The sequence below is a fragment of the Rhinolophus sinicus genome, chromosome 8 (genome assembly GCF_057876585.1).
Source record: "Rhinolophus sinicus isolate RSI-liver-muscle chromosome 8, RSI-T2T, whole genome shotgun sequence".
Taxonomy (NCBI): Eukaryota; Metazoa; Chordata; class Mammalia; order Chiroptera; family Rhinolophidae; genus Rhinolophus; species Rhinolophus sinicus.
The window spans coordinates 21,268,551-21,279,950 of record NC_142508.1 but is presented as its reverse complement, the minus strand read 5'-3'; the positions used below and the strand labels follow the sequence as shown (position 1 = coordinate 21,279,950).

The following is an 11,400-nucleotide window of genomic DNA, read 5'->3' as shown; positions in this document are numbered from 1 at the left end:
TCAAAAGGTTGGCTTGAGGGTTTAAAAAAAAAACTCATGTAAAGAATTTAGCTCATTGCCTAGCACTTAGTAAATGCTCAATAAATGTCAATTCTCTTTATTATCAAATGGCCCATAGAAGATACAGGTGATGCTATGAGAGATGAGAATGGGGAAGAGATGAAAATTTGTAAATTCCATAAAACAAAGGAATATTTGAAATAGTTGTGAGTGTGTGTGTGTGTGTGTGTGTGCGCGCACACACATGCCACAGCACTTGTGTTAATATGATTTTGTCTGTACTGCCATTGTTCCCTGCATTCTTTATGTACTTTACCTTATATTTTTGGAATTTGTGTAGAGATTGTTAGCAGCTCTCAATATCCACGTCCCCCTTTTTCTGTAGTAATAGAATCTTGACTTTTAGCTGGTCACCTTGAATCCCATTTAAGGGACTACATTCCCTAGATTCCTTTGCAACTTCCTGTGACTGTATAAGTTCTGGCCAAAGAGATGTGAACACATGTGAAGTGTGGAGCTTTAAGGAGTTCTCCCCTTTCTCCATCTAGTTGCCTGGAATGTGGGTATGCGAGCTGGAGCTCTGGTGTCATAGTGGGTAATCAATTAGCCTTCTAAAGACTCGGAGGCAGCAAGTGTTACGAGGCCTGGGTGCCTGAGGACCAAGGAGTCGCCATCTCTTCTGAAGACTGCCCACTTTTACAGTCCTCCTGTGAAAGAAAGAAACTTCTGTTTTACTCAAGACGTTATTTTCTTTGGTATTTTTGTTAGTAGCTTTACATGCAGTTCTGGCTAATTTTCACACAGACTGCTTTTCCATGACCTTCCTTTGATAATTTACTTCAGTTGTCTCTATTTTTCTTGTATTCTTATCTAAGATTTTCCAAAATTTACTCACCAAGGGCAGCAGGCATCATAAATAAGTTGAATTACCATTTTGTTTTCAAAATATTTTCTATTAATTCGTGTTGTAATAGTCTATGAATTTGGTAGCACAACCTCATTGTTTTCTATATTAATCTGTTCATTATCCTGACAAACACAGGCACACAATAATTTTGCTAAATGGGAAGGTAGAAAAGTGGATGATTCATCATACATGGGGAGGAATTGTGAAAGAATAACATTGTAAAAGGAGGTTAAAAGAATGTTACTTTCCTCAAGAGTAACTTGAAAAGGGGCCAGTTATTTTAATGTGGACTTCATCACGAGAGGTAAGAAATATTGAAAAAGCAGTGTTTGTGTTCAGATGTTTCAAACACAATGCAGGAAGACAGCCTCCTTTAGAAGCGATTGTAGTGTATAAGTAAGAGGCCAACGTGATGGAACATAGTAATCAAGATTTAATAAGCCTGGGTCACAAAGGCTGCCTAAGTCATTGAGGCTGAATTCAGGAGATGAACAACACAGACCTGTAACCATGGAAACACAATGGGCCAAGGATAATTCTAAACCTGTGATCAGTTTTTGTTTAGCATTAAATGCCACTTGGAAAAGAAGGAAAGTGCAGTACTGAGAATACCCAGACATGCACTCCACAAACCTTTTTAAAGGCAAATAAACGGAGAGATAGTGAATGTTCGCCACGATTAAAGGCAGGCTTGTAGGCCAATGCATGTCTCATCACACACAGGAGTGGGTCCTCACAGAGGAAGGGAGAGGACTAGCAAAGTTTGCATTCGTCTGTTGTTATAAAAGATAGGAAACCAAAGTTATGAAAGACATGTGAGCAGATGTATGAAGTGACAGACAGAAATAAAGTAATGTGGACACTTGAGACCATTTCGTCAATTACGCTACCACACTGAGAGAAGAGGGCCACCATGTTACTAAATGTCAAATTGTTCCCATTCCATTCAATTCACAACCATTTACTGGCATCTTCTTTGTGCTCAGGTCTACAGTTGGCAACTGCAACCTGCCTGAGACTCAGTGCTGAAGGGGAAGTGTTGCGGAGTCAGGGGGCATGGGAAATACTTCAGGGAAATGCCATCCTTTTCACGGAAGTCTTGGTACCCCACTCAGCACTGCACAAGGAAAATCTCGCAGACCCTCACACACAATATGTGGATTCTTATTTTACACACAATGGGGTTAAATTTAAATCTCTACTTACCAAGCAGCTTAGAAGCAAAATCTAAGAAGAAAGAAGCAAAGCCACGACCATGGGCACATTGATTCTAGTGACAATGACGAGTGTGACCACGAGTGATGAATAACAGGAGAACACATTTAAAGATTTAAAAAAAGAAAAAGGATTACAAAACCCTTCAGGATAATAATTTGCAGTTGTTAGCTTTAGGAACTGATGGCCCTGCTTAACTCGTAAGCCATGAAAGTATCATATTATAACATAGAGGACAATAATGGATGATAACTAACATTTACTGAGTTCTTTCTATGTGCTACGCACTGGGTAGGCATTTTGAATACATTCATTATCTTATTTAATTCTTAAAACAACCATATACTATAAATATTCTGTCTTTATTTTACAGATTAGGGAAGTCTCGGGTATTTTTATTTGTTTGCAATATGTCAGTAAGCTTCAGGGGAGGGGGAACTAAAATGGGATTCAAACTCTTGTCTCTAGGATTACAAAGCCCATGCTTTTTCAATATATTTATAGCACCCTTCACTATCCTATGCTGCATCTCAAAAAAGAAATATTGTTTATAACCCACTCTCCTTTTATCTAGAAGGTAAGTGGGCTAATCAAGCTATGTTTGCAATAGCCAGAATTATTGTAAGTTTAGCATATGCCAAGAGTGAGCATTATATGCGTTGTTTCATTTATTAGCACAGATACAGCAGGGGAACCCGATTAGCATCCCCATTAAACTGCCAAAGAACCTAAGTTTTAGAGAAGTTTCACTTGTCCATAGTCACACGACTTTTAAATTGTGGAATGGAGCTGGGATTTAGAGCCTGGGATCCCTGTTTCCAGAGTATGGCGTCTCTGGCCGGACGGAGGGAGGAACACAGGCTCTCTCCTTCACCTGGTCAGACTTTCGTCTCAGTCTCTCCCAGATTTCTCCAGCCCCTCTTTATTTCTTTTACACAGGCATTTCTTGTACTACAGTCCTTACACATTTAATCCCATCTTGATATCTGCCTCTCAGAGAACCCGAACCAACATAGTTATTTCATGTCTGCTCAAAAATTTAAAAAAGGAAGACTCACTAGTGGATGGCAGAATGTCATTTTGAATTACTTTAGTGGATATTGAAAGGCATAGATTGGCAATCCCATTAACAGAATTGCATTCCTTGGTATCCAGAAACTTCCCTCTCATTTTTTAATTTAAAAAATGAAAGTATTCCTTATGAAAAAAAGTGTTTTGTTGTTGTGACTATATAATCTCTAAGTTCCCTTGGATTGCTAATGGTCTTTGAGTCTATGTGCCTCCAAATGTGTAAGTGAAATCTATTTCTCCTACGATTTTTTTTTAACTTGGGTGATAGCCACAGATGGTCTCTGACTCCTGTCAAGCATTTTATATGTTCATGAATATAGAAGTAAAAAGGCAACTGTATTTACAGTCTAAAAGATTTAGGTACACACTTCTTGATTTGGGCAATTCAAAAAATCAGAAAATATAAACAACCTGTGATAATTTAACCAACAAAATTGGCTGTATTTGTTTCTAGTGCTGTTTTAACAAATTACCACTAACTCAGTGATTTAAAACAACACAGATATCGTCTTCCCATTGTGGAGGTCAAAAGGCTAAAATGGGTTTGCAGGATTGTATTTCTTCAGAAGGCCCAGGGGAGAATCCATTTCCTTGCCTTTTGAGCATTTCAGAGACTCAAAAGTATTTTTTGTCTTATGGTCCCTACCTCTGGTTTCAGGCCAACAATGTGGCATCATCAAATGTCTGTCCCTGCCTCCTCTGCTTCAGTCACCACATCTTTTTCTCCACCTCTGTTGTCACATTGCCTTCTTTCTCTCCTCCTGACCATCCCTCAAGGGGCACTTTGTGATTATGTTGAGTCCGCAAGGTTAACCGGGATAATCTTCCCATCTCAACATGCTTAACTCAATCACATCTGGAAAGTCCTTTGGCCTTATAAGGTAACATTCACAGATTTTGGGGAATAGAACCAGTGCTTCACTGGGGGATCATTATCCTGCCAACCACAGTAGTCTTAATAGTAGTAACAGGCCCAGCAGCTCTACCATAGACGAACCCATGCCCGCACAACTTAGATCTCCCAGCTGGACATTGGAAATAGCTTTTGATGGTATAGGGACTCTTTCATTTGATGCCAGAACAACCAACCTGCAGAACCATCTGAAGTCCAGCTGAACATAAGTTTTATAACTAAGGGTATAAAGAAGCCACATCAAGACTGGTAGGAGGGGCAGAGATGTGGAATGGGTCGATCCCACACCACCGTGTGGTAGTTGAGAATCGGGAGGGATATCTCAGCCGTGGAGTTTCACCCCAAGAGGAGTGAAGGACTCCAGCTCCACACCGGGCTCCCCAGCCTGGAGTACTAGTGCCGGGAAAGGGAACATATGGCTGTGAAAAACAATGGGGATTTCTACCATATAAGTGAGACAGAAGGCTGTGGGAAAGACGTCATCGTAAAGGGCCGTGCACAGACTCACTCACTTGCAGACATTCACCCTGGGCTTCAGCGGAGGTTTGATGACTTGGGAGGTGCCAGAGATATACAGGGAGAGACTGAGTTATGGGGCTTCAGAGAGAAGACTGGAGGGAGAGTGGCCATTTTCCTTGTGTAGAATCCTTCTCCCAAGCAGCCGGTATGGGGGTGTCATATTTCCTGTGTTGAGCCCTCTCACTCATGGCCAAATTGGAATCTTCATTGGCCTGGTGAGCTGTGCTCATCCACCCTGGTGACTATCTGGGATGCCACTGCACCCAACTTGTACAACACCAGACACACTTTCCATGACCAGCATCCAGTCCCACCCCACATAACCCAGGAGACTCTTTCAGCAGCAAACACCAGGCCTTGGCTCGGGCATAACCAGAGGCACTTTTATGGCTAACAGCCAGACCTGGACCAAGCTAGAGTATTTCTTGGACAACTCTTGGGGTTTGGTGGGTCCCAGGCAGGCAGCCACTGGCCTGGGTGTGCTCTGAGACCTTTGCTGAGCAGCTCCAGGCTCAGCACAGGTGCCAAACCAGAATCTACACTAACCTGGTGAACACCACTGACCATACTCTGATGACTCCTAAGACCCTGCCTCACCCCATTTGAGTATAAGTATGAATAATAAAATGACAATAACTATATATCTATCAACAATCATTTTAAAAGTAAGTGGAATAAATGCCCCAATCAAAAGACATAGTGTAGCTGAATAGATAAAAAAAAATAAGACCCATACATACACTATTTACAAGAGACCCACTTCAGATCAAAAGACAGAGACAAAGTGAAAGTGAAGGGATGAAAAAAGCTATTTCATGAAAATGGAAACAACAAAAAAGCTGTGGTAGCAATACTTTTATCAGACAAATAGACTTTAAAACAAAGCCTATAATAAGAGACAAAGATGGACATTACATAATGATTAGGGATCAATCCTATAAGAGAATATAACCCTTATAAACATTTATTCACCCAAAAAAAGGAGCACCTAAATGTATAAAGTAAATATTGATTGACATAAAGGTAGAGATTGACAGTAATACAATCATAAAAGGGGACTTTAACACCCCATTGACACCAATGGACAGATCCACCAGACTGAAAATCAACAAGGAAATAGGGACCTTAAATGACACAGTAGTCCAGATGGATTTAACTGATATTTTTAGAGCATTTCTCCCCAAAGCAGCAGAACATACATTCTTTTCAAGTGTACATGGAACATTTTCTAAGATAGACCACATGTTAGGCTGCAAAGCAAGTCTCAATAAATTTAAGAAGATTGAAATCATATCAAGCATCTTCTCTGACTACAGTGGTATGATACTATCAATCAATTACAAGAGAAACACTGGAAAACACACAAACACTTGGAGGCTAAATAACATACTACTCAATAACGAATGGATCAATGAGATCAAGAAAGAAATCAAAACATACCTTCAGGCAAATGAAAATGAAAACACAATGACCCAAAATCTATGGGACACAACAAAAGCAAGCCTAAGAGGAAAATTCACAGCAATATAGGCCTACCTGAGGGAACAAAGGAAGGGAATGGGTTCTTTGCCATCAGCAATGGCATGAATGGACCTGGAGGGTATTGTGCTGAGTGGAGTATGTCAGACAGAGAAAGACAGATGCAATGTGATTTCACTTATGTGTGGAATCTAAAGAACAAAACAAACAAAACTGAAATAAACTCATAGATACAGAGAACAGATCAATGGTTGCCATGTGGGAGGTGGCTTTGGGAGTGGGTGAAAAAAGGGAAGGGATTAAGAAGTACAAATTGGTTGTTGTACAGTAGTCACGGGCATGTAGGGTATAGCATATGGAATATGGTTAATAATATTGTAATAACTAAGTATGGTGTCAGATGGTACTAGATTTATTGGGGTGATAGATGAGAGGGGTTTGGTTGACAGTTTGAAAAGGTGAAGGGATTAAGAAGTACAAATTGGCAGTTACAAAATAGCCATGGGGATGTAAAGTAAAACGAACAAACAGAATATAGTCAATAATATGGTAATAACTATGTATAGTGCCAGGTGGGTATTAGGCTAGTCGCGGGGGGGGTGGGGGGGGGTGGTGTCACTTCTTAAATTATGTAAAATGTCTAACCACTATGCTGTATATCTGAAATTAATGTAAAATATTGAGTGCCAATATTGAAATATTGTAATTGAAAAATTAAAAAGGAGTGAAAAAGGGAAATGGGAATAAGAGGTTCAAATTTCCAGGTATAAAACAAATAAGTCTTGTGGATGTAACGTACAGCATGGGGAATATAGTCAATAATATTTTGATAACATGGTACAGTGTTTGGTGGTTGCTGGACTTACAATGGTGATCACTTTTTTAGGTATATAAATATTGAATAACTATGGTGTATACCTGAAACTGATATAATATTATATGTTAGCTATATTTTAATATAAAGCTTAAAACAAAAAATATACCTTGAGGAGTAATAAAAACAATCTATTCCTCAATTATACCAGTTCATAAATATTTGTGCATTTAACAGTTGTTTGTACCAAGATCTTAGAAATACACTTTAAATACGTAATATTCTTTTTTGCAGTATGCCAGATACCTTATTTTTAGTAACTGGAAGACATTCAAGACATTTGCTTAAGTCATTCAGTTATTCAATGGGTCAGCAACAAAGGGTGAATAGTCTTGCAAGTACTTTTCCCTGGAGTAGAATGCACAATATCATTTGACCTATAATATAGTCCCAGAAGGCATTAGAGTTATGGTGGTCTTGGAAGCGATTTTACACGCAGTGCAAGCACTGCTTCTGTGGTAACCCTGACACTTTTCAGGGTTTAGCCCCAAGAAATAGGTACATCCAGTGACCAGTTTACTGCAGAATCAATTGAAAACATTCTTTCAGTATTTTAACATTCTAGAGACTTTTCAGCATTTCATATTTGCAGGTCTAAGAAAGGAGAACTATTAGTATCATGATAATAGTAGAATAATATTTACCAGAGAACATCCAGGACTCCTATGCCATAATTTCTGTGTCCTGAGACAAGTGACTTCGCCCTTTGGGCTTCAGTTTTCTCATTCCTCAATGGAGGGCAGGAGAGGGTGGTTGAGGCTTCAAATGTCGAAGTGACTCCTCCAATGTCTTAGAGAGAAGAGATCGGGGATTTCAATTGGATCCTCTTTTGACAAACAAGAAGTGTCCAAAAAAGAGATGTCAGTGCAAGAGAGAAAGCAGGTAAATGTCTCATAGGAGGATTTGGGGAAATTTATCTGAGCTAAGAGAAAACAGAAGGGAAACCTAGTTTGAGATTTATGCAGAGCCGTCAGCCAGTGGGCTAGGGTAAGGGGATCTGGAGAACGTAAACGAATGCCAAGCAGAGTGTCCTACACAGAGAGGGCAAATGGTATAGGCGCTTTGAAGTTGAAGGGAAGAAAATATTAGTTCCCCAGGACATAGGACAACTCAGACTAATAGTGGAAGAGGCTGCCAATACACAAGGTGGAACGTTCCCTGACCGCGGTAATAAGAGGAATCTGAGAATCCAATATGTGGTGGAAAACGATGTATGGATGGAATGAGAGATGGACCTATAAGCCTTTTCTTGTTTTTAGCATTTATTTTTCCATGATCAGGACAATAGTATTTTATGAATAAAGATAAACAGACTTAGTTAAAATTTATTTTGTTTTTATGTTACATGCATAGACAGACAGTTTGGAAAGTGGAATCAGATGACCTTATTTAAGTGGAGGTTTTGATTCTTCCTAAGTGTGTGACTTTAATCAAGTCACTTGAAGTCTCTAAATTTCCTCATATGTAATATCTACTAGCTATTTACTAGCTATCTGATTCTTAAGTTTATCGTGAGGGCAAATTAGAAAATACACATGTATGAAACCTGCATATGAAACCCCCTTGCATGGCTGAAAGCACGAGCCAAGCATTTGGTTCATGGGATTAGTACTTTTATCATAATCTCTGCTATTGGTCATATAATAGGATTGTTCTCCACTCTCATAACAACTCTGAGATGATTATTCATCCCTAGTTTACAATTTAAAAATGAGACTAAGTGCAGGTTAAATTACCAGTCATATCTACACCCAGAATTGGACACAGATTTGCTTCTAAGCATAGAAATGAACATGCTCTTCTCAGATAAAGAAGACATTTCTGTGAGCTTCTTCATTTCAACTTACTGTGCTTGAAATTGGTGTTCAAGGTTACTGGTGTCTGATGTGTAATTTGAGCAACAAATGGGTGAAAGCTGAAAAATGACAGAGAGAAATAATGGGGCTGAAACTAAGGGGTAATTCACAGGGGAAAGGGGACAGAGTATTTGTAAATTGCACAAGATAGGCAGACTTCTAAGTAATCCTGACTAGGTTCAACCACCTGATGGGCAATTATGGGCTGGGAGATCACTTAATTTGACATAGACTTTATCAGACTTTAAGCCGTCTCTTTATATGTCTCTTGGAAAGGTCATATTTTCAATTTCCCCCGTGGGTGAAGCAAAAAATAGTCTTTCATTAACTTCAGACCTTTTTCTCTTCACTATTTGTAAAGGACAGAAAGTTAGAGAATGAAAGTAAAAAGACACATTCTCTATTTCCTAGCTGTCAGAAGTAGGAGAAGAAAGTGGAAAGCTAGAGGCACAGATAAACCCTCCAAAAAGATGATACAAGTCCTGACAAAAGCATTAAAAAGAAAAAATCTAAAAAGTTACCTGAGCTTCCAAGAATATTCACCACTTAAAAAATGCAGTTGTCGTGAAGGAACTAAAGAAAGCCATAGGCTGTTGAGCACGAACTGACCACTGAGCTGTGGGCAGCTCAGAGAAATCTGTGGCCTGTTGTCCCTGAGCCGAGAAAATACTCACAAACACAGGAAACGGCTCCATTTCCTACACTACCGATTCTTGGTGGGTAAATTTGCCTTTCATAAGTAATGAAAAAACAACTCTCACAATGGAGGTTAATGGAAAATAAAATTCTTAAAGGTTTTATGTAGGATTGTTTTCATAAGACTGTCACAGCACTTACATTTTCCACTAATTATTAATTTGAAGGTAAATAGGATGGTAATTGAAAGGGAAACATAGTAGTCACAAAGGAGAAATGTTGAAAGGAGGGGGTGATTGGTGGGTACGATATTTTCAAAGCAGAAATGTCAGAATTGAACTGTTTATATAATAATCATGATCATAACACATGATTTTCCTTAAGGGGCAATTGCTTAGACAAGGAATATTAAATGGTTTTTTGGAAGGAAATGAAATATTTAGCAAATTTTGTCATTGTACTGTCATTTGGCAGTAGACTATGCCAGAGTACAAACCAAGAAAATTGACTTACAAGGCATGTTTACCAGGAAACAAATACCACAATCGGACAAAAGAAAAGAAAGGGTCACAGGGGAAAAGACTGAATATTTTATGGAGTCACTTTCATTTTCCCCTTCTAGAATTAAAAGACCTCCAAGGACGCTTCTTTCTCCTGTTTCTCTTAACAATCTCTGACTTTCTTCCATTGATGCTGGCAAACTTCAGAAAAATTATGGAGATCTCACCAAGACAGAACAGAACATTCTGGTTTTGTTTCTCATCTTGTGACATTTTTTATGTTGTCATGTGTTCAAGTCTTGATTTGTTGAAAGATCAATCCCAGCTATACCAAGATGTTTAAATTAATTGTCAGTTGGAAGGAACCAATTTCAGAAGTAGCACAACAATTTGGCTGTAACCACAGATGCGCAGGTTAATACTCCTAACACCTGCCAACGAAAAAGAGCCCAGGCTCTGGGTCTGTGAAGAAGGTAACACATTCCAACTTGCTTTTCTTTTCCCTCCTTCTACGGAAATTTGTGCTTGTGATAACTCAAGACACCGGGGGTGCCAAAAAAAATGCATACGCATGACTTGTATTCATCTTTTGTTATCAGTATATATTATTACAATTTTAATATAGTTTTTTTCTTTCTTAAAATGTGTATACATTTTTTTGGCACCCTCTGTATATACTGGTTACATCAATGCTTCTACTTCTTATGGTATACTGAGCCATATAATAAGGAGGTATTAATAAATAAAGATAAGCGTAATGCAGGATCTCAGGACCCGCTCCCCACACAAGAACGCAGGACTTGGCGAGGCCAAAAAGGAACACCAATGGAGCCATGGATAGGGGGTTCATACCACTATACTGTCGCTGGCGGCTGGGTTGGAGACACAGGAAGCAGGCTCCACACGATGCACGCAATCCGCCATCCGCTTCTCTGCCAACCAACCAACCCCTTGCCAACTGCAGTCCGCGTTTGCTAGCTCAGCCACGGCAGTTATATCAGTGGCTAATGGCTAACCAGTAACAGCTGCTGGCCACCCAGCCACAGCAGATGGCCATCTGATTACAGCTCATGGCCATCTAATAACCGAGCCAGAACCTTTCCACAGGAGGGCAAGAGCCTGGACACTGCTCTCTGGGACTCTGTCCGCACAATAAGAATCGCTAGTGCAAATTTTATGACTCAGATAATATTTGGAAAGTATTTTCAATGATTTATTATTTTATTTTAATTGGTGGACTTATTCATGCTCACAACATCCAGAAATGAATGTGAGTGCAGTCTATTATGAGAAGGAAAACAAGTTCATGACTAGCTGATTCAGAAGCAAATGATGGCCCATAGGTGGATGAAACTTTACTTTTCACATCAAGTTGCCTTTCTGTACATAAAAAGGCTGCCTCTTATGGGGATATCTTCTTTCTCCAGTCT

The 11,400-nt window shown here is 39.4% G+C and overlaps 1 long non-coding RNA gene across 2 annotated transcripts in view; it reads right to left on the bottom strand.

Moving 5' to 3' along the window:
* LOC148757385 (uncharacterized) overlaps positions 1-9,487 on the bottom strand; it is a 121,983-nt gene extending 112,496 nt beyond the window's left edge. The window contains exons 1-3 of one of the 2 annotated variants that reach the window (XR_016021955.1): positions 9,356-9,487; positions 7,623-7,767; positions 317-707 (exon numbers count right to left, since the gene is read on the bottom strand). This is a non-coding gene — a long non-coding RNA (uncharacterized LOC148757385). The remainder of the gene's footprint in view (positions 1-316; positions 708-7,622; positions 7,768-9,355) is intronic. The other variant, XR_016021956.1, reaches the window with a different exon arrangement.
* Between the last annotated feature and the right edge of the window lie 1,913 nt (positions 9,488-11,400).